This window comes from Melanotaenia boesemani, chromosome 24, assembly GCF_017639745.1.
Source record: "Melanotaenia boesemani isolate fMelBoe1 chromosome 24, fMelBoe1.pri, whole genome shotgun sequence".
Classification (NCBI taxonomy): domain Eukaryota; kingdom Metazoa; phylum Chordata; class Actinopteri; order Atheriniformes; family Melanotaeniidae; genus Melanotaenia; species Melanotaenia boesemani.
This window is the reverse complement of record NC_055705.1, coordinates 3467775-3492027: the sequence shown is the minus strand read 5'-3', so window position 1 is coordinate 3492027 and position 24253 is coordinate 3467775. Positions and strand designations below refer to the sequence as shown.

General features: G+C 40.4%; 1 protein-coding gene and 1 non-coding gene across 2 annotated transcripts in view; one reads left to right on the top strand and one right to left on the bottom strand.

Annotated features, from left to right (window-relative positions):
- The window catches only part of LOC121635284 (zinc finger protein 665-like), a 645425-nt gene that overhangs the window by 50935 nt on the left and 570237 nt on the right, over window positions 1–24253 (top strand). The gene's annotated exons all lie outside the window — the stretch shown is intronic.
- Window positions 13810–13882, bottom strand: trnak-uuu. Its single transcript has one exon. It is a non-coding gene; the product is annotated as a tRNA-Lys (tRNA).

Below are 24253 nucleotides of genomic sequence, written 5' to 3'. Positions count from 1 at the left end.
TATCAGTCTCCACAAATCAGCGTAGGTAGCCAGCAACCAAGGGTTTTACACCAACCGAGCATCCGCCCTCATCCTCCTACCCTTCTTCAGGCCTGATTATGTTTGTAGGACCATCTTCATTAAAAATAAAATGTTTAAAGTAAGACTGAATTCAAAAGTGAGATGCTTTAATTTGAGGGCTAAAGAAAATACCTGAGCACTGCATTCAGCCATTTTCTGACATGGGAAAACCACATCTACAACATCTGGCCTCGCCTCCAACCATGACAATAACAAAGACTGTTGCAGGCCGGCCTCAGCTGCTGTGTTTGCTGTGCTGTTCTCCCAAGCACCTGCAAAAAGATTTTATACATCATTTAATTATAACAAGGTGTTTAGACTGGATAAATATAGAATAATCTATTCTTATAGGGAAAAAATGACAATTACTATGTTACTTTAAAGTAATGACTTTAATTTTGAAATAGTCTCTATGTGATAAGCTTAACAGAAAAGAAAATGTTTACTGTGGTTTGAGCAACAAAAACAACACAGTACATAACACTGTGGTTACATTTGTTCATTGTTGACATACAGTAGCTTACTTCCAAGACTTTTTAAGTAAAGTTTATTTGTGTAACACCTTTCCCTGACAGTCGTCTCAAAGTCCTTCACAGGGACAGTAAGACGATCAAATTCATAACTTAATAAAATACACAAAATAAAATATATAAAATAGAAGTATAAAATGTAAAACCAATCATAAGAGCCCGAACATAACTAAAAGTTAAAAATGTCCTCAGCTGATTTTTAAAAATATTCCACAGCCTGGAAGCCACTGCTTGGAAAGATTGTCCATCGAGATCTGAAGTGGGTATGAGGGTCCACTAAAATATTCTGATTGGATGACCTCAGACTGCATCAGGATGAATAAGCTAAAGCTCAGAAGTATAACGAGGAGCCTGACCATGAAGATCTCTGATAGGACCAAGATTTTAAAATGGATTCTAAAATCAGGTGGGAACCAGTGAAGCAGCTTTAAAGCAGTGGTTACACGAGCTCTTCTGTTTCAGTCAGTCAGAAGTTTTGCTGCAACTTTGATCCTAAAATTAAACAAGTGAAGACCTGACAGAGCAAATGAAGTAATTGCTGTTGTGTATAATTTTTAATAACCATCTCCATTTCTTAGGCAACAGAATTAGACAGGTTAATAGAAAATTTGTAAATCTGCGTTTTGCCTTTTGTTATACTTGTTCAGTAATATGTATCTAGACCTATGTGACATATTTAAGAAAAACAACAATCACAGTAAATAGTTCTTTTGACCATTTTTAGATATTTTTTAAACACGGAAGAAAGAAAAATTATTAAATTTTTTGTCACCTGAAATTAAAGATGTTTATAAGAAAAAACAAAAGCAAAAAACAGGCATAAATAAAGGAATGACTGAGTCATATTAACATGAAGTGTTAACCTGCCCACTCCCACAACTCCCCACCCTCCCAATTTGTCTCTGATAAGTCCTTGTTAGGATCATTGGATTTGCCAAACCAAGGTTTCAAAGGAGAAAAAAAAAACAGAAACAAGCAAACGAAGAAAGAAAAAAATCTTTAAATGGGGGAATTCTGAGCTTCATTCAGAAGACTTACCAAAATCCTTAGAAAATCCAGTTTGCAACGTGTGCATCACTAGACTGAAGAAATGGTGTTTTACACCCTCTCCAGAGGCTACATCACCAGAGAGAAACCAGCATGATAGCAGATCAAGTTGTACTTACTACAACAACCTCCAGTTAACAGATTTTTTAATAACTAATATAATAATAAAAATTTAATATAATATGAAGCAAATAAATGGACATCCAGGGAAAACGTGGATTGGGTTTTGGAGGAAGTTACCTTCCAATCTGCAATGGATTGGTCTGGTCCAGTCTACTTTATGGACCTTGTAAAAGTTTAGTCTCTCCTCCTGTTCCTCAACATCTTCTCTCAAATCAAGTTTGACTTTCAGAGTTAACTCATCTTCTTTTTGCTCCAGTAAACACTTCCTGTACAGCACTGACGCCTCTCTGGAGCTTCAGCTCTTTTCCAGGCTGAAAAAGGTTAAAATCAGAATTACATCCTATTAAGACATTCTGATAGAAAGACAATCAATCAATCAATCCATCAATCAATCCATCAATCCATCCATCAATCAATCAATCCATCAATCAATCAATCAATCAATCAATCAATCAATCAATCAATCAATCAATCAATCAATCAATCCATCAATCACATTTCTGTGATGTTGTTTGAGAAAAGTAGAATTAAAAATAAAATTTCATCATTTACTCCAAGTGATGGCCCCGATGGTCTAACAACGCTGCTTTGGCCGATACTGCTGCTCATGGGAATCATCCCCAGTGATGAACTTTGCTCTAATGGAACTGGTGATCCATCAGAGGAAGGCTAAATAGCAAAACACACAATTTAACATTTAACATTGTTGAGTAATTTTGGCGATTAAGAAAATGCATTAGAGACATGTTAAATAAATATCATGAAAAAGAAGTTGTGATAGTAACCTGACTGAAACTTGTTTAATGCAGTTTACCAAAAATTTGTTTTATTGTATTTAATCAAAACCAGATTACATGGGTACACTCAAAATTTAAAAAAGAGTTACAGACAGAAACCAGCCTTCCCCACAAGAACTTGCATGGAGGGTCATTATCTCAGTTGAGAACTTGTCTCCACATTTGGGGCAGGAATCCTGGAGAGAGGGCGACACCCAAGTTAACACTATAAACCACACTGACAGACTTTTTAGATCAAAATAATTCTGATGTAGGTAGGTCCCCACACACAGAGACTCACATTTTATTCATATCTGTGACAAACTTAACGTGATCCCTTCATTATTTGCTAACCTTTAAATTTTTTTATGTTAATGATTGCCTATCATACAAATGCCAACTGGCTCCAACAGGCTCCAAATTCTAAAAAAGCAAAGGGGGAGTGGGGGTTATATATATTATATTTATCATACAAACATACAAACCATACAAACATAACTACCATATTACAATATTTAAAATTCAACTAAACACATTTTAAGGTTCGATTCAAGGGACAGGTTTAGCTTATGAATCTCAAATATTACATGTAATGTAGCCTTCACAACACTGAATCACTCACATCATCACACTGACAGGACTCAATGTGAAAAGGTAGCAGCTGCAGAGGAACTGATATTTCACAGGTCATGCAGTTATTTTTAGGCATATTTTCAAATGCATTATATGGTAAAGGGACTGTGTCTGTCTTTTCTTGTAAGGGGACAATATATATGGTGTTCTTTCCATTGTTGGAGGAGGACTTCAGTATTTTTGAGTGGTAGACCATCGAGGACTGGGGCAACGGAGTGGTCTTCCTTTGGCCCCTCCCACCTACAAAGAAAACATTTATGCTAAATTATTATTATTTGTCAAGGCAAGTATTCTTCCAAAAGTCTAAAAATATGTAAATATTAAATTGGCATAGGTGGACAGTTTATTTATCCAAAAAACAAGACATCATATTCTCACCAGTGGCTTTTTGAAGAAGCCAGCAAATGTCACATTTTCGAGTATTCATCAAGTAGAACCTTGGTTATCCGAGAATAAACACACCTGGCTTGGTTTCAGTTGTGTAATGATACCACATTCTATGAACACATTACTGACAGTGAGATGTGAGTTCACGTTTCTGGTGCTCATTACTGAATGAGTTTAAGTTATAATAACATTTTTCTGCTTATGTAATTATACCAATATAAAGTTTTCATGGAAAGTGGTTTGAATCTAAAACATTGTCCTGTTCCATTTTATTAAGATTATGTTAAGAAAAAAGTGAGGACCCTTACAAAAACATAACACTGAACAACACTGAGAAATATAAACTGAATGACAGAATGTATTTTATTACTTCCCCACAATTAATTATGTATTATACAAACTGCTTCACCTCTGCATGATCAGCATCATCTACAAGAGTGACAGTTCTCCTTCCTAATCCAGCTTGTAAGAGCACAGCTTCATCTTTTGGAGTTCTGGTTGAACTTTCTGGTAAAAGGCAGAACTGGAGTTCTAGCAAACGTGAACATGTTGGTCTTGGTGGTGTAAGTGACTTTCTTTTAAAACGTGCCCGGTTTCCAGTAAATATTGCTGGAAAAGACTTTAAAATAGAAAGACAACATATAAGGACAAAAGAAAGATGAATAAATGTGTCTAAATTCTAAATTTATCCTTCTTTTATAACTTTTTATGTACATATAACAGCAAATTAGAGGGGAGGGGGGTTACACTATCAGTCAAAAGTTTGGATGCACTTTCCAATTACAATTAATGAGCAAGTGTATATCCAAACTTTGACAGGAAATGTATATGACTATAGCTCACTTAAACAGTTCATCCATAAAATGTTGGAATAGGGCTTTCAGGTCACTCTTCCGTACGTTTGCATCTCCTGCTGAGCTGTGTTTTGTGTAGCAGGCTGGCTGGGACCAGAGGTGCTGGGGGTAATAGCCTCAGCTTCCACGGATCGACTTGCTCCTGTTGAACTGTTCGGCCGTCCCACATTTACAGTGGACTGTTTCACTGGACGTCTTCGAATACAGCTGAGAAGATTTCTCACAGCAGTTTCAATATCTGCATTCTGTTGATCCTAACAAGACATAAAATAAATTATAAAGGGTCTGTAATGTCAGTAAATGTAATAATTCATTCTCAACACGTAGCAATGCAGCATTAATGTTGTAGGTAAACGTGTCGGGCTGTCAGTTTTCTGCTCAAGTCTATCTGCACAACCTTATCAATCATAAGTTTTCCAAATGTTATTTCAATAGATTTGCCTCAGAAGTCTACAAATGACCACACTAGCTACAGGGTCTATTACAGCTGTACTATAACATTTATTTCTATTAGGGTGGTTTTTCATAGGTGCAATGCATCAAAAAACTGTATAAAATCTACATTCTGTACCATTTGTGTTTAGTCATAATTTGACTAGTTTACCATGTAAATATTGTATTGCTGTAACACTTGAATTTGCACAAAAGATATCATTACATATGATTATTCTTATTGTTTTGGAGTGCCTGTTGTGGTCTTTTTCACCAGTATAAAGTAATCACAGCATCTACTTATGGATGTATTAATGTTTACTTGTGTTCATCTAACAAGCTCACTTGCCACGACAACTTTAGCAGACGCACTGACATAAAAAATAGAAAAGCTGCGTAGCACCACCTCTGGGAACGGGTAAACATAATTTAAAAGGTTCATGTGAAATGTTGTAACCTCCCTCTCCCCTTAACGGAACTGAGTGCCATTTCCAACGTGGTCTATTAAATCAGTTTGGGTACCATGCAGGGCTAGTTTTTGGTCATTTATAAGTTAGAACTGTTCAGATTTGTTCAGCTAGCCAGCAGTCACCTTTCATACACACCAAAGAGCGTATTCACTTGATCTTAATGTAATTCTTTATACATTTTGTTAGAGCATATGTTTGTTTACTCCTAAAACACACAGTGGGGTAGTCAAAACGATGGTTAATGAAGTAACTTACCCCAGCTTGGTGCGCAATAGCGATAGCTGCCAAGAGGTCCGACAAGAGAAACTCTGGAGACGTTGTTCTCACGACCGTTCACGCTGATTGGCTCAACTATTGATGACCCACGTTGGGCTCACAACCATTCACTCTGATTGGTTAAGCCCCGAACCCCACACCCCCCACCCTCCCCCCTCCTCTGCTCTCACATCTTCAGACACAAGTTAGTTTTGGCACAAATATCTGGCAAGGAATGAGCCAAAAGTCAGGCCACAGTTTTATCACGCTGTGACTCGCGAGAGCACATTTGTGACTTGCAGCAGCAGATTCAGGAAGTTGTAATCGCTAAGTTGAAGTTGTAAAGCAAAATGAATACTTAAAAAAAAAATTAATTACAAGTAAACTCTGGAAGATAATTTGTCAGATGGACTATTTTTTCTCTGTAACTTCAAATTCAGTTCACGTGTGTGTGAGTTTTCTTTACAGCAGAAAATTTTGACAAACAAGTTCAGATTTTTGATGCACAACTTCTCACATTTTATTCTAATAGTTTTCACATCAAATCTACAAGTTTGTTCATTTTGGCACATTTTTACCTTCATAAAACACAGCATTCATCATTTCATAGCCTTCATCATGAAGAGCAGTTGTAGCCACATCCTGTTTCCTGCAGAACAGGCAAGACTGCGAGTCATTACACAAGTTTAAAAGATGAACTTTAAGATGTCAACACTTCTGCTTGCTTTAACAAAAGTCATGAAGACGAATCAAGAAGCAGATGTAGGTGACGACAATGGAGCAAACAGAGGACCAGAGAGTCAAGGAGATGAAGAGGAAGACGTGAAGACATGAGGAAGAATTGAGAAGAAAATTAAGGTAAAGACATGAAATAGAATTGAGATGCAGACGGGGAGGAACTAAAGCACTCTGAATCCACAAAATATGTGATGAAAAAGCACATCAAATCACTGCAGAAACAAAATGAGCACCTCAATGAACAAAATCAAAAACTCCAAAAGGATTTGTGAAAACAAAAGCACTTTGAATCCGCATGTGATGTGATGAAAAACAAATTCAATCAGGGACAGCTACAAAATGAGGACCTCAATAAGAAAATCAAAAACTCCAACAGGATTTGTGAAACCCAAAGCACTTTGAATCCGCATGTGATGTGATGAAAAACAAATTCAATCCAGTGCAGATAAAAAATGAGGACATTGATAATAAACTCAATTGATGATGAACTCAGAAACTCCCAAGAGTATTTACAAGAATTAAAGCAGTCCAACTCTGCAATCGATGTGATGAAAAACAAAATAATCCAAGTTCTTGCATTTCCTCTTGGACCAGAAGAAACAGAAGTTCCAATCAGATGAAAAAGAAAAGTTACAGTCAGATGAAAAAGAAGAGTTACTGTTAAAGCAAGCAGAGGTGTTGACATCTTAAAGTTCTTCTTTTAAACTTGTAATGACTTGCAGTCTTGCCTGCTCTGTAGATAACAGGGTGTGGTTACAACTGCTCTTCATGATAATGAAATGATGAATGCTGTGTTTTTCATTCTGACTTGCTTGCACTACTGATTCATGTGATTTGCATAATCTGCTGAATAAAAAGGCTGTGCTGGGGTTGAGACTTCAGAGTTGACACCAGATACTCTCTGAGTGCTGAACCACTGTCTCTCCCCATCGCGATGTTGATAACCATACACAGGTCACCATACACAAAAGGAAAAATAAATAAAAAGAAAATAAAAATAAATTATATAAGAGTTAAACACAGATAAAGGACATTGATATAAAAATGACAAAAAAACAGTCAGTTTACATGATTTACAGGGAGTAGGCCAGTTTAAACAGGTGGGTTTTGAGTACAGATGTGAATGACAGCAGAGAGTTGATGTTCCGAATCTCGGGTAGGATTTTAGAGAGACAGACCTGGGGAACAGTAAGGTGAACGGAGGAGGATGACCTAAGAGCACAGGAGGGAGGGAGTGGTAATATGGAGGAGATCAGACAGATAAGGAGGGGCCAGATTGTGAATACCTTTGAAAGTGAGGACCAGTAACTTATAGTTAATTCTGTATTTTATTGGGAGCCAGTGGAGTTGTTGTTGTTGTTGTACAGGGGAGATATGTTTAAAGGAAGGGGTGTGAGTCAGGATAGGAGCAGCAGAGTTCTAGAGAAGCTGCAGTTTCTGAAGTGATTTATTGGGAAGACCGAAGAGTGAGTTACAGTAGTCAATGCGGGATGTGACAAGACTATGAATAAGGATTGTAGCAGCACGCGGAGTGAATGATGAGTGCAGACGGTTGATATTACAAAGGTGGAAGTAAGCAGACCGAGTAATGCTACTGATGTGGCCTTGAAAAGATAGGGTGCTGTCGAGAATGACGCCGAGACTCTTGACCTGAGGGGAGAGGGAAATGGCAGAACTGTCAATGTTGATGGAGAAACTGTGAGACTTGGTTGGAGTGGAGGGCGTGACGACAAGTAGAACCTCAGTTTTACTGCTGTTGAGTTTGAGAAAATTGGAGGAGAACCATGCTTTGATTTCACGGAGACAGTCAGAGAGAGAGGAAGGTGGGCGAGAGGAGTATGGTTTGGAGGAGATGTACAGCTGGGTGTCGTCTGCATAGGAGTGGAAGTTGATATTATATTTATGGAAAATATAGCCAAGGGGGAGAAGATAAGTGATGAAGAGAAGGGGGCCCAGGACTGATCCCTGGGGTACACCGGCCGAGACAGGGAGTGACTCTGAAGTGTGGGCCTTGAGTTGAATAAACTGTGTGCGGTTAGAGAGATACGAGGAGAACCAAGTAAGAGGAGTATGAGAAACACCAAGGGTTGCCAGTCTATTTAGGAGGATGCTGTGTGAGATGGTGTTGAATGCTGCACTGAGATCTAAGAGGATGAGGATTGTGAGAAGACCGGAGTCAGCTGCCATCAGCAGATCATTGGTGATTTTTAACAGAGCAGATTCTGTGCTGTGAAAAGGACAGAAGCCAGACTGGAATTGTTCATAAAGGTTATTATTAGTGAGGTGTTTGTGGAGTTTCGAGAATTTTGGAGAGGAAGGGAAGATTAGAAATGGGACGAAGGTTATTGAAGTCAGACGGATCAGCACCAGGTTTTTTGATGATCGGAGTGACAGCAGCAGTCTTGAAGGTTAGTGGAACATATCCGGTGTTTAGGGAGGAATGAATGATGGCAGTGATGAGAGGAACCAGTGAAGGGAGACACACTTTAACTAGGACTGTAGGGAGAGGGTCGAGCAGGCAGCTGGAAGGTTTAGATTTCCTGAGTTCCTCCAGTGGTGAGCTGCTGATGGATATTTCAGATTTTTGAGGTAAAGAAGGACAAAAGAGAATTACAGAAGTCAGCTGAGTAAAGATGAGGAGGGAAGGTGTCCGGAGGTTTTGTGATATTATTGAACAGTGAAAAGAGAGATTTAGAATTTCCTTCATTAGAACAGATTGAACCTGAATAGTATGTGGATTTTGCTGAAGCAATACAGTCCTCATATAGATGAATGTGGCTATTGTACATGTCCTTATGAATGGTGAGTCCAGTTTTCTTGGCAAGGCGTTCAAGCCGGCGTTCTTTGGCTTTAAGCTAGCGCAAGGCGGGAGTGAACCATGGAGCAGAGCGGGAGATGGAAACACATCTGTGTTTCGGTGGAGCGAAGATGTTAAGAAGGTTGTTGAGGTTTTCATTGTAGTGAGAAACTAAATTATCAGGAGTGGAAAAATCACAAGAAGTGGAGAGGTTATTTATGGCAGAAGACAGTGTGTTGTGATTGATATCCTTGATTTTCCTGAAGGAAATGAAACGGGGAGGGTGGGTTTTATACAGAGACACACTTATTTTGAAGGAGATTAATTTATGATCAGAGAAGGGAATGTGAAGGGCTATAGAATCAGTAGGAATTTGTACAGTTTTTAATTAATGTTAACTCTAATTTCTAGAGTGAATTGTTTGTGCTTGTAATTTGTGATCTTACGATCTGATCGGTGTACTTCCAGGCAGTTCATGCTTTCCTTCCAAGTAAAAATAAAAGAACAGAAACACTGCTTGTTTTTCCTATGTTTCCTTTCCTAAACAAAACAAGAAATAAGATAACAGTTCATTATCTAATTTCTGTATTGTGCTTAGAACGATAATAGAAAAAACTGACAAGCATCACAATTTTACATGTTTCTCCATCTGAGACAAGTTACGTGACCCAGAAATGATTTCTGGTCTGTAAATGCGTTCTTCACCACTCGTCCAAACCTGTGTTGACCTCATTTGTCATACATGCATATAGCATGTTTAAACTTGTCTCATATTTAAAACTAAATCAAGTCAAGCAACTTGTGATCCTTTCTTTTCGATTTTCGTTCTGAGGACATTGGAAAACAGATAACCGTCTGTTGGTTAGGTTTAGTAGAAGGAGGAAAACAAGAGTTTTATTTTGTGTGTTTTTTAATTTTATGTTCCAAAGGAAATAAATGAACTACCTGAAAGTAAACCAACCCTTATGGAAGTTGGATTATAGTTATACCTAAAAAAAGATGATTTTTCTCTACAGTAGGGAAGATGATGAAGTTGGTTACTTACATTGTAGTTAAAAACAGGCTGATTCTCAACTTTCTGCTGATGCAGGAAAATGTTTTTCCTTCCTAGAAAATCCACGAGTGTCGCTGTTTTCCAAAATCGTTGGTGAAAAAGCTCTGAAACAAAGCAAGTGCTTTCTCTTGGTCTGGTGTGTGACTGAAATGGAACTCTGTACTATAGAACACACGGTCACATGCTCTTAGAATGTTCCATTGCCATAGAGAATTATGATGTCATTTAAACATGCAAATTAGATTATTCCTTTGATATTTAAAAAAATGCTATTTAAATTAACACAGAACTAAATGTAACACCAAGTGCTTTACAGAGTTCAAATTTAAGAATGATGTAAAATATGACTGATGACATCATTAACTATAATCTTAGTAATAATTATAAAATAAAGATGCAAACTCATGAGCCAAATAACATTAACTTTAGGCTACTGAAACTTTTGTGTTCATCTGAAAATGTGCTGAAAACGGGGTCATTGATCCAGGAGTATTATTAATTAAAGCTGCAAGCAGCGATGAAGACCCTTGCACCTACGGCACCACTCCGGCCTATTGTACCGACCCATCAGCCGGCAACCTCCCTCCTACTGCACAGCCGCTCTCGCCGTATGCCCATTCTTCAGGAGGTTATCTTCATTAAGTGGTGATTTTCCTCATGAGAGGATCAACTTGCACCTCAGTCTGACCAGTGATCAGGGCCGGCCGCTGGCATAAACACTCTATGCGGTTGTTTAGGGCCACAACCACTAGAGGGGACCACATGATAAGTGTTTGATACACATTTTATCCCTTTCTTTATTCTAATTAAACAAAAATCACGGTAACATTAATTTAAATGGACTGCTGTTCACCATGTGCAAGTCTGTTTTAATTCAATTATGAGCTGTGCGTGTTTTGGGGCCACAAAAAAAATCTTGCTTAGGGCCACCAAAATCCTAGGGCCGGCCCTGCCAGTGATGACATCTGAAGCGTTCATGATGTTTCTTACAAATTGTGTTGAATTCTCACAAACCAGAGCATGATTAAATTCCACATGGCCACTGGGTGGCGCTATAGTCGTTTTTCACGTAGAGCCATGTTCAGGTTGGAACTCTAACAAGAACAGGAAAATATCACCTCCATTGGTCAACCAACGGCAGGGTTAGAGCCACTTCCTGCTTCATGGCAAATGATATAACCATGACAGGAAGCCACTTTGATGATGATACTGCAAGAAGTTAGTCATATTTTCAACCATGAGTTCATGAAGGATGATATTAATGAGTTTGAATTTGTTTTACAGGTATTAAAGGGTTAAAATGATGGGACTTCCTGTTTCCAGGGGCTTGGGCTATGGTGTTGACAACATCTGGACAAGAAGAGGCCATTTTTTTGTCCTGGGATGTTGTAATAATATGCTGAATTTCATCAATGTCAGTCATTGCAGTGGTTGGAGAGGATAAATTAAATATGGAATTTAATGGAATGGAAGAATGGAATTTAATGGAAGAATGGTCGACACCATTCGCCATGGTTCTGCTTGATGAAGGAAATTGAGGTTTTATTTCCTGTAGTGTCATGAAAGGGTTTGATCTGATCTGAAGCACTTTTGAGTATGTGAGGTTCATTCCTGAGGAGAGGGACCCCGGTGTCTGAAAAAGGCACTTCCTGTTTTAAGTGGGCGGGACTTAGGCCGAGACCAGAATTAGTTATATGTATCTGTTCAGGACCAGACCCTGATTAAAAACTGTAAGTGTGGTTTTGCCTGGGGCGGTCGGGCCCCGTCGGGTTCCTGGGTGGGGCTTTGCTGGGGGCAAAGGGTGGCCCTTGGGCCTGTGGGGCGCCTGCCCTCCGTGCGGCCCGCACCGCAGCGCCCGGTGTCCGCTGGGCCTGCTCGCCATCGCCCTGGGCTGCCCGGTGCCCCTGCCCCGTCGCGCCGGGGGTTCCGGTCTGGGGGCCCCTCTGCTCTGGACCGGGTGGGCCGCTGCTCTGTCTGCTTTGGCTGTCCCGGGCTTCGTACTCTGTGGATCTGCTTGGCCTTTGGGGCCTCGGGCTCCCCCCGTCCCCCGCTGATGCTTCGGGGTGCAGCTTGATCGCGGCCCCCTTGCGGGTACACATTTCCTCCTTGTTGCATGGCCACACATGCATGTTAACATGTGCATGCTCACAAACGTGCTTGTCTCTCCATCCGCTTCTCACTAGATGTAGTTGATGTTTGTGTGTTGGTACATTCATCTGCAGGTACGTTTGATGACTATTGTAATTTTTTATATTATCATCATTCTATCTGTCTTTCGGTATCATGTAGTACTGTGGTAGTTTATGTTGTTGTTTTTTTGTGATATGTTCTAGGCAGCATAGACAACAGTTATTTCCCGATTTTAATCCTGTCCTTTTCTCCCTTCTTTTTTCTCTCTCTTCCTCTATCTCCCTGTCAAGTTCGGCACTGACATATAAGACTAAAGAAAATAAGATAAGAATAAAAATAATAAAAATATCAAGGGCAGCCATGTATATAACATGTCTCCCTTGGTAGAGCAAATCTGTCAAGCAAAATATGGCACACAGACCACCGTTCTGTATGTTAGGATGCTGGACAGGACAGGGTTAAAAAAAAAAAAAAAAAAAAAAACTGTAAGTGTGATGGTGATTGGATGAAAATTGAGGGATTTATATTGAATAATGATGTCATGGCGTCTTATCCAACATTGCCTAAAAATTGTAATTGGCCAGAGAGTGTACTTATGTAAAGGTCGAACAGAGCGTTTCAAACACAGAAAAACAGAAAAACACGGAGAGCATTCTTCCCCTCCTCCCCCTCGGAGAGTTGCACGTAGGTTTGTGCGTGGATGGTTCTTTTATATACAGTCTATGAAGGAGGGAGAACATAGCGCAAGCAAACACCATGATGCGGAGTGAAGATGATTCACACACACACAGTAAGTTGCTATGCCTTGCAATGCTAGCGCTAACTTCAAGCGCTAATTTACGTTAGCATGAAATAGTGTAAACAAAGCCCACATTAATCAACAAATGCCACACAGCGGCAGTTTTCCCTTAGTCTCACTTAATGAATTAATTTGATAGTAATTTCATAAGTTTATAAGGACAAACACAGTATTCACTTGGCCCAAACATCATTACAGTTGTTGTAAACTAATAGCCCACCAATTTACTCCACTAATACATAAGAAACTTTGCCAGCTCAGACTTCTCCACCTTTCAAAAGATCCTCCAAAATTGATCCTCGTTTTATTCTATGTTTGGCCGTTTGCTTATTTAGCAGGATGCCGAGGCTTTTTAGGTTTTTCTGAAACTATTTCTGGTCCGGTTCTTTTACTAGTAGTTTAGAATGAATACCAGTTGTTGTTGTTAGGTAACCGTGGGGAGTCGTATATGATTGGTTAAGGAACCAGGAAGTTGGAAAGAGCAACACGGTGCACCCAAGTTATTCCTGCATGGAACTCTTATTTTGAAGGACAAAAGCTTGACAAAAACAGTGTTGATATAGGAGACAGATTGTTTATAGGGAAGCTTCCTTTTATCCCTCACAGCAAATGAGAACATTTTAAATTATTTTTAAGGAAAAAACCTCAACTATTCAGCCTTTAAGGGCCAAGGAAAGAGGGAATGGTGGGGCTGAGCAATGAAGTGAGAAAGATCTTTTCTATACGCCTGAACAGGGACTTGAACCCTGGACCCTCAGATTAAAAGTCTGATGCTCTGCCATCTGAGCTACCCAGGCCCTTATAAGGTAGTTTCCTTTACTTTTTGTACCTTTGTGTTTGTCTTTGTGGTCAAGGAGCTGCAGAACAGGGGTCCTTTATCTTCTATTACAAAGTGACACATAAAGTTTGAAAGATCCAGTTTATCAGAAAAGCCAGTGTCGCAAAAGTTGTGATGGTGCTTCAACTAAGGTGGTACTGAAGTTGAGCTAGACCCAAGAAAACGAGGAAGACACCAAGAGATGGGTTCTACTGACCATTTGCTCCCATTTGCTGTCACTGCAAAATCACCAGAATACATGAAACGAGCAAATCAAATCAAATCAAACTTTATTTATATAGCACCTTTCATACATAAAAATAGCAACTCAAGGTGCTTTACAGAGAATAAAATAAAATCCCCCAGAACCCCAACCCAATAACAACAAGGCCACCCCCAACCCCTTCCATTCAGCACACACACAACCCAGAGGGTAAAAGCAAGTTAAGAGGAAACGCTGTCTTAAATTCTGGAGTCTTGTAGTGTGGGGAAACACTGAGATAAAACACTATAAAACAAAATCTAAACAATCTAAAAAACCAACCCTGAGAATAAAAATAATATTTCTCAGTCCCATAAAATAAGAAAACCCACGAAATAAGAGAATACAAAATGATGAAACAAATACATAAATGATAGAGGAATAGAAGCAAAATACAGCCTTTGTGTTAAGAATAAATAAATGAATAAATACAATAGTAGTAGAAAAAGAAATTTGGGTCTTGAGTCTGTTTTTAAAAATATCCACACTAGGTGCTCCCCTCACGTCCTCAGGCAGGCTGTTCCACATACGAGGGCCGTAGAAATAAAAGGAGGACTGGCTGTGGGTTTTTGTTTTTACTCTGGGAACAGTTCAAAGGCCAGTACCAGAGGACCAGAGGGGTCTAGTGGGCTCCTAAGATAGAAGCAAATCAGATAAATAAGGTGGGCTAAGACCTTTAAGAGACTTAAAATCCAATAAAAGAATCTTAAAATCAATTCTGAAGCTAACAGGGAGCCAGTGCAGAGACTTTAGAATTGGTGTAATATGGGCCCTTTTTCTGGTCTTTGTCAACAGATGTGCAGCTGCGTTCTGTACAAGCTGCAGCTGGTTCAGGTACTTCTTTGGAAGACCAGAAAGAAGAGCATTGCAGTAATGTAATCTTGATGTGATAAAAGCATGAATCAGTGTCTCTGCACTGGCTCGAGAGAGAAACAGCCTGACGCGGGAGATGTTCTTCAGATGATAAAAAGCAGTCTTTGTTATGTTTTTAATATGGGGCTCAAAACTGAGATCTGGGTCTAAAATCACTCCCAGGTTTTTTACTTGATTTAAATGGTTGAGTGCTATTGTTTTCAGTTTGGCCTCCAGTTTCACTCTCTCAACTTCAGGTCCAATCATTAAAACTTCTGTTTTATCCTGGTTGAGCTGCAGGAAGTTTTCTGCCATCCACCCTCTGATATCTAAAATACAATCTAACAGGGCATCAATGGGCCTGTGCTCATCAGGAGTCACGGCAACATATAACTGTGTGTCATCAGCATAGCTGTGGAAATTTATGCCGTGTCTCCTGATGACATCACCAAGAGGAAGCATGTAAAGATTAAAAAGGGTGGGGCCTAAAACTGAGCCTTGGGGTACACCACAGGTCAGTCTATATCTCTTGGACGAGGATTCCTTCATGCTAACAGAGAACTCTCTATCTGTTAGATAGGATTTAAACCAGTTAAAAACAGTACCAGTGAGGCCAACCATGTCGTGGAGTCTGTTTAAAAGAATAATGTGGTCAGCTGTGTCAAAGGCTGCACTGAGGTCAAGCACCACTAAGACAGAGAGTTTTTTCATGTCAGTATTGAGCCTAAGGTCACTCACAACCTTGGCCAGTGCCGTCTCAGTGCTGTGATTGGTCCTAAAACCTGACTGAAACTTGTCAAATTTATTGTGTGAGGTAAAAAAATAATTTTTTAAACAGATTTCTCTAAAATTTTGCTTAAAAACGACAGGTTGGATACTGGTCTGTAGTTGTTAAGAACTGCGGCATTTAAATTGCTCTTCTTCAGAACAGGGGTCACCATGGCTGTCTTTAGGGAGGAAGGGAAGACACCCATCTGGAGAGAGCAATTCACAATGCTCAGTAAATCCTCCTCAAAAGAGCCACAGACAGTTTTGAAAAAAGGCAGTAGGGATGGGATCTAAAATACAAGTTGCAGATCTTAACTGTGAAACAACATCCCTAAGCATTGCAGCATCAACCAGGGCAAAACTCTCCAGTGTTTCCCCACAGGTAATGAAAACCCCAGACCATTTAAAATCTGATGCAGGTCAGATCTAATTTTCTCTACTTTATCTCTGAAATGGGCTGCAAACTCCTCACACCTGGCACCAGTGGGTATATTAGCAGGATTGTTAGAAACAGGGTTAATTAGGATTGATTGTGGAGAAGAGGACACTTTATTTGTTTTTATTTTCAGTTATGAGTTTGGAGAAGTGGGCCTGTCTTGATATTCTAACAGCCTCATTGTAAATACATAAGTGTTCATGTAGAATTTGATAATTTCTTGTTAGTTTGTTTTTTTGCCACCTCCGCTCTGCTATTCTGCAGTTCCTTTTTAACCTCTTGATATCTTCAGTTTTCCAGGGAGGAGCTGGTTTTGTTGTTACTTTCTTCAGTTTTAGTGGGGCCACTTTATCCAGGGTAGCACGTAATTTACTATTAAAATGGTCAACAATAAAATCACAGGATGAAGGTGAAAAAAAAACTTGGGGCGCTGTAAAGTTGATCAGTAAAGTTTGCAGCCACTTCAGCATTAAGACAGCGTTTCCTAATAATCCGTTCAGGAATAGCTTGTTTCATAAAACCTTCAACCTTAAAAATGACACAAAAATGGTCAGAAATACCTAAATCAACAACTGATGTTATGTTGGTAGATAGTCCATAAGTAATAACAAGGTCTAACGTGTGGCCCTTGTTGTGCGTGGGTACTCTGACATGCTGGGTAAAATTCATACAGTCTAAAAGATTTAAAAAGTCCTGGGGGAAAGAGTCTGACTGATTATCTATGTGCAAATTAAAATCACTTAAAATAACAATCCTCTCATACTGGTTGATTGAGAGCAGCTCTGAGAAGTCTGTTATGAATGATGAGCATCTTCCAGGAGGTGTATATACTGTTACTCCAAGGACAGGTGGGCTGCTGAAAACAATGATGTGATATTCAAAAGAAGAGTATTCTTCAAACGAAATGTCTTTAAAACCAATGGAAAATGACAGGATAGAGGCTGTCCCACCACCCTTTCTGCCTTTCCTGGCCACATGTGTGAACATGTAGTTATGTGGTGATGCTTCAATTAGGGTGATGGAGGCATCTGTGCTGAGCCATGTCTCTGTTAAAAACATACAGTCAATGCTGTTGTCTAAAATCAGGTAATTTATAAGAAAGGACTTATTCAAAAGTGATCTGATGTTCAGTAGGGCCATATTCAGGGGACCAGAAGGAGTGTCCTTAGAAACCGGGTGTGTGTTGGGTGGGCTGTTGAGTGTCTGTATTGACGTGAGGTTAGCAGGGTTTCTGTGGGACTTTACTGAGTATCTGTGTTCTGTTCGTGATAATAGACTGTATGGGGAGAGACACAGGTGTAGGTGGTGATGCCAGGTGGTACTGATAGGGGGCGCTGGCAGGGGATACAGTGCTCAATGGTGCAGGTAGGGTGTTGTGGTTGGTAATTAGTCAGTCATGTGTAGAGCATGTACAGCATGCTGCATGTTTGCAGCTAGCACCCTGCTTCCCAGCGGGCTTGGGTGAACTCGGTCGCCTCTGAAGAAAGAGGCCCGGTTCCAGAAGAGGTTAAAATTGTCAATAAAACCAACCTTGTGGGCACTGCAGGAAGACAAAAGCCAGGTGTGGAGGCTAAGGATTCTGCTGAAGCGCCCCATTCCACGGGCTAGTGTTGGGATTGGACCTGAAATAAAAACAGATTTTCTGCAGCTGCTGAGAAGGTTAAAAAGGTCCCTAAAATCCTTTTTTGTCAGCTCAGACTGCTGACAGGCTGTATCATTTGTTCCCACATAAACTATGACGCGTTCAATAGAAGATGGCATAGAGTTCAGCAGCCCAGGGAGTGGCGTTGAAAAGTTGATGTTTCTGGTGATGGAATCTCCCAGAATTATTGTTGTTGGCGCAAACAAGGGAGGAGGAGATGTTGAGACGATGCTCTCCGGACAACCAGGTGTATGTTTTTGTACAGATATGGCCTTCCCCGTTTCACCCAAGCAGAGCGCACAGCCAGAGCTGGCTGGGTTCGCAGGAGAGAGGTGATCAGTGGTGGGCAGAGGGCCAGTGCCGGCCCCGGGAGTGCCATCTGAGTCAGCTGGCAAAAGTTTGCTGCGGGACAGAGCGGCCATGTTGCACGACTCTAGGTGTCCCTCCTGCTTAAAGCCAGAGATAGGGACGTCCATCCCCAGTCTGGGCGTAAAGTGAATCGAGCCAGGCCGAACAACCACGGACCGACGTTGGCTTTTACGTTCCATAGGAGAAGCGGGTCTCATTACTGCCTTCGTGGAAGACGGAGGGGAAGCCAGGTAGCCATCACGCTTTTAAGAGGAGCCAGACAAGCTGCGATCAGGGAGAGGAGGGAAGTCTTACTCGCTCAGGATGGAAAACTTATTTGAAGCTTGAATGGCTGACGGAGATGCCGGGCATCGCCTGATTTTGCTGCTGTGTTTCCCCTTAGTGACCGAATTCCACATCTCCTGGTTAGGAGTGGAGGCAGCCATTGAGTTAGATTTGCCCTCTTCAATCTTTTTGACTTCATGCAAAAATACAAAGACATCATTTGAATATTGTTCCCACACTGCAAAATGATCATCACTGATGGTGAGTAGCTCTGGAGGGGAGGAGTTTCTGTGAAATAACAATCCTAATGCTATCACCACTGCAGTGGAAAGCCTCTGATAGAAGAGTGGCCAATCTTCTTTTAAGACCACGTTCCTTTCCATTGACATCAGTGCTTTCTCCCTTGGAACAGAATGAAAAGACATGTATGGATTCTTGCTCCAAAAATGAAGTATGGTCTATTTTGTTGCCAAGATTTCACATGACAAATTGTGGATACCCACCTGAAAATGGAGGTTCCAAGATAGATTGGCAAAAGGTTTTCAAAGCGGCCCATTCAGTTCAGGTGGTCCATCTCGTCCGCAAACCAAGGTTGCCAAAGTTATGATGGGGGTTAAACTAAGGTGGTACTGAAGTTGAGCTTCCAGCAACAGACCCAAGAAAACTAGGACGTGATCAGAAAATGCGTTCTATCGACCATTGCCTCAAATTTGCAGCCACCGTAAAATCAGCAGAATACATGAAGCAAGCAAAGCCTTTGCCCTGTTCAATCTTTTTGACTTTGAGAAAAACTCTAAAGACATCATTAAAACACTTCTCCCACCTATAAGGTGAGATGACAAAACTTAATGCTATCGCTGCTATGATGGAAAGCTTCCCACAGAGCGGCCAACTTTCTTTTCCCGTGAAATCTGCACGTAGTCCTTTGCAACAGAATGGAAATTGATGTGTAGATTCCTGCTAGAAAACTTAAGGCTCCTCTGTGCTTACAGACAGAGATTGAACACTGTAAATGGATGATAAGGTATACAACAGTGACACCACAGATTCAGAGTCACTGTGACCATGGCAGGTGGTCTTGTGCATTTGCTGAACCCCAGGATCAAACCAGGGACTTTCAGATCTTCAGTCTGACGCTCTCCCAGCGGAGATACTTCGGCTTGCAGCAGCTTTTCCAGCATTCCAAAAAGAAAAATTGTAATTGGCCAGAGGGTGTCAAACATGGTGGCATGACAGCACGGTCTCGCCATGCAGCATTGAGCAATCTCCAGATAACAACATCTAGACATATAGATGTTGGAACTGAAGTGAAACATGTGTAGTTTGATGCAGACATGATAAAGAAAAATATACAATAAATATTTTCCACTGATTTGTGTTAAAAATGCATTTTCAGTATGACTCTAACACGTTTTTGACAGTTTATTAAGTAAAAATTGCCAAATTTGAGTATTTCCCGATCAAATCCAGTGCAGAAACCCCGGTGGGGGCACGAGCGAGCTGTGCCTCAGCTTTGACTGTGCCATCCAATACAAACTAGGTTGTGTGACACATGCCGTTTTCTGTTCCTCAGCATATCGCCAATATGAACTTTACAGAAATATTTGTTATACACCATGACTCTCAACAGTCTGTGTAATGTATTTAATGTATTTGTGAGAAAAATATTCCCGTTTATCGTACAATAACATGCAGAGAAAAGTCAGTAGGTGAGGGAAACAGTACTCTGCCTTACCTCAAGGGGTGCACTGCCAACTTAGCGACCTTTTTTTTTGTTTGTTTTTTTTAAAAGCGACTAGCGACAAATCTAGCGACTTTTTCAGTATTGGAGACTTTTGCAGACTGACGTATATGAAAGTAGTTTATTCTTCTCAATGATGAGTGGGTGCTGCTGCTCAGGCCCCTCCCCTGTCCAAAAGCAATCAGAAGAGGCTTCTGGCAGCAGCAAAGCTGCATTCAGAGCAGGAGGTGGTCACCTGTTTCATGATAAAAATTAAACGTTCAAAGCTGGTGCAGGATGATCTTGCGCTGGCTTACAGTCATATATTAATGTCTATTAATGAAGCGTGTGGAGGAAAACAAGTGTTATGAAATGTTGTAGCCTCCTAATTAGAAAATAACCCACACTTAATAAAAATTAAACAATAATAATAATAAACAAAATATTAACCAAATAATTTGTTTTATTTTTATTAGTTTTGGCTTTTAAAAATTTTTTGGCTTGTCTTTTCTCTTCTATTATTCTATTCTACAGTCATTTAGCAAACGCTTTTATCCAAAGCGACTTACATTTGAGAGTAAGAACAACACAAGCATGAATTCAAACAAGATGGGACATCATAATTAAGTGATAGTCAGACTGCTTTGAGTCCAGTTGGAGCCAGGTGCTATCATGTAGTGCTAGAGGCAGTGCATATAATAATTAAAAAAATTTTTAAAAAGTAATTTTGTTTAAATACAAGATCACGATTTCATCACACAATATCATCTTAGGCATAAGTCCACACAGTTTCTTCAGTACTTGGTTGAGCCAAAGAGCTGGACAAATTTTTCTAACTCATTCTGTTGCGTAAAATAGTTAAGCTAAGTGTGGAAATGCTCCTTAAACAACTGGTTCTTTAGCTTGCTCTCAAAAGGATAAAAGGATAAGGACTCTGCAGATCGGACGGAGTTTGGTAGATCGTTCCACCATCGGGGAACAACAGAGGAGAAGAGTCTAGCTACTGATTTTGTGCCACCTTGTGGTGGGAGCACTAGGCGTCTTTCACTGGCAGAGCGTAACTGTGGAGAGGGAGTGTAGCTCCGGATTAAGGAGTGAAGGTAGACCGGAGCCATTTGGGTTATTGTTTTGTAAGCCAGAAACAGAGCTTTGAATCTGATGTGCTGCAACTGGAAGCCAGTGAAGAGCAATTAGCAGCGGAGTGACATGAGCTCTTTTGGGCTGGTTGAAGACCAGACGTGCTTCTGCGTTCTGGATCATCTACAGAGATTTAACTGAGCATGCAGGCAGGCCAGCCAGTAAGGAGTTGCAGTAGTCAATGCGTGAAATGACCAGAGCCTGGACCAGGAGCTGGACCGTGTGTTCAGTCAGTTAGGGTCTGATCCTCCTGATGTTGTAGAGAGCAAATCGGCAAGACCGGGAAACCGAGGCAACATGGTCCTTAAAGGTCAGCAGGTTGTCTATCATGACACCAAGATTACTGGTAGGAAACTTAGGCACAAGTGTGATTGAGTCAAGCTGCACGCTTATCTGTGGTGGTAAGGAAGGATTGGCTGGAAAGACAATAAGCTCAGTCTTGGACAGATTTAGCCGAAAGTGGCAATCCATCATCCATACGGAGATATCAGCAACATGCTGATATTCGCATTGAAACGTTGTGTCATCAGGTTTGAAAGAAAGGAAAAGCTGAGTGTCATCTGCATAGCAGTGGTAGGAGAAGCCATGAGAGCTAATGATGCACTGAGTGAGGAGGTGTATAATGAAAAGAGAAGAGGGACAAGCACCGAGCCCTGAGGCACCCCTGTTGTCAGCCAGCTTCAGCAGCGGGTAACCCGAGCTTGCTTGAAGGCAGAAGGAAAGACACCGGATTTAAGAGAGGAGTTGATAATATGGGTTTTTGCAGTTTTGACTGTAGGTAAAATGCTCTGCAGGATGTCAGAGGGGACAGGATCAAGAGGACAGGTTGTGGGTTTTGAGCTGACTAGAAGTTTAGAGACTTCATGCACAAGAATATTCTGACTACACATTAAATACTAGTTGCATTAAAAAGTCCAGCCAACTAACATCAAATGTGTTGAAACAAATTCTGCTAACAAGTGAATTTCTCCACTGTGAGATAATAAAGTCTAATCTAATCTAATCTAATCTAATCTAATCTAATCTAATCTAAACAGACCAGAGGTCTGTACGAAGCTGGATTTTCTCTTATCGGGGTAACTTCAGGGTTAACTCGGGGTTTTCTGTACTACGACGCTGGTTCACTTCTTACCAAGCTGTATCACCGCAGCAACAAACTGTCATGGTTCCTGGGTTTATGTTCCTTGGTTTGTGTTAGGTTTTTATCATGGTTTGGGTTTCTGGTTTTGTCATGTTTAGTTCAGTTTGTAGTTTCCCCTCATGTGCTCTGTTTTCTTTTTCTGGCTCGTTAGATCACCTGGTCTGATTCTCATTCTCTTCACCTGTTCCTCATTACTCATTATGTATATATGCCCCTTGGTTTTCAGTTGTCTTTGTCAGATTATTATGTGGTTCATCCCCTTTAACGTGTGTTTTCCTGTTCCTGAGTTTTGGGAGAATAAACCCTTTTGCCCGCACCAATTATGCCTCCTGCCTGATCTGCCTGCATCTTGGGTCCTCACCTCCTCTGCTCACAAGTGACACAGACGCTGAACGGCTAACCTGCTCCAGAGAGGTTATGTTCTGGATAAGAGATCATCGAGTATAAAAGCTCCTCCTCCTGACCAATCAGATCTCATGAAAAATGGCCTGCCCATTTTTAGAGGATCCTGTTGATGTTGGTGCACGGATAGTGAGAGGAGTGCTTAGGAGAGAAGGAGTCTTTAGAGACAGATCCAACCCGTTGGACTTTCCTGATGACATACTGTACCAAAGGTACAGATTTTCAACAAATGGGCTGAGATACATGGCAGCTGTTGGAGCCGATGGTAGCAAACGTGACCCATCGTAGTCGGGTGCTTACTGCCCTGCAGACAGCATGCATCACACTGAGGTTTTTTTCCACAGGTAGGCTGATCAATCTGTCAAATTAATCCATATATGGGCTAAAATCACAAGTTGTTAGTGGGTTTCAGAAAATGGAAATCTTATGGATGGAAGGATGGATGGATGGATGGATGGATGGATGGATGGATGGATGGATGGATGGATGGATGAATTTGTGATCTTACGATCTGATCGGTGTACTTCCAGGCAGTTCATTCTTTCCTTCCAAGTAAAAATAAAAGAACAGAAACACTGCTTGTTTTTCCTATGTTTCCTTTCCTAAACAAAACAAGAAATAAGATAACAGTTCATTATCTAATGTCTGTATTGTGCTTAGAACGATAATAGAAAAAACTGACAAGCATCACAATTTTATATGTTTCTCCATCTGAGACAAGTTACGTGACCCAGAAATGATTTCTGGTCTGTAAATGCGTTCTTCACCACTCGTCCAAACCTGTGTTGACCTCATTTGTCATACATGCATATAACATGTTTAAAACTTGTCTCATATTTTTAAAACTAAATCAAGTCGAACAACTTGTGATCCTTTCTTTTCAATTTTCGTTCTGAGGACATTGGAAAACAGATAACCGTCTTTTGGTTAGGTTTAGTAGAAGGAGGAAAACAAGAGTTTTATTTTGTGTGTTTTTTAATTTTATGTTCCAAAGGAAATAAATGAACTACCTGAAAGTAAATCAACCCTTATGGATGTTGGATTATACTTATACCTAAAAAAAGATGATTTTTCTCTACAGTAGGGAGGATGATGAAGTTGGTTACTTACATTGTAGTTAAAAACAGGCTGATTCTCAACTTTCTGCTGATGCAGGAAAATGTTTTTCCTTCCTAGAAAATCCATGAGTGTCGCTGTTTTCCAAAATCATTGGTGAAAAAGCTCTGAAACAAAGCAAGTGCTTTCTCTTGGTCTGGTGTGTGACTGAAATGTAACTCTGTACTATAGAACACAGGGTCACATGCTCTTAGAATGTTCCGTTGCCATAGAGAATTATGATGTCATTTAAACATGCAAAT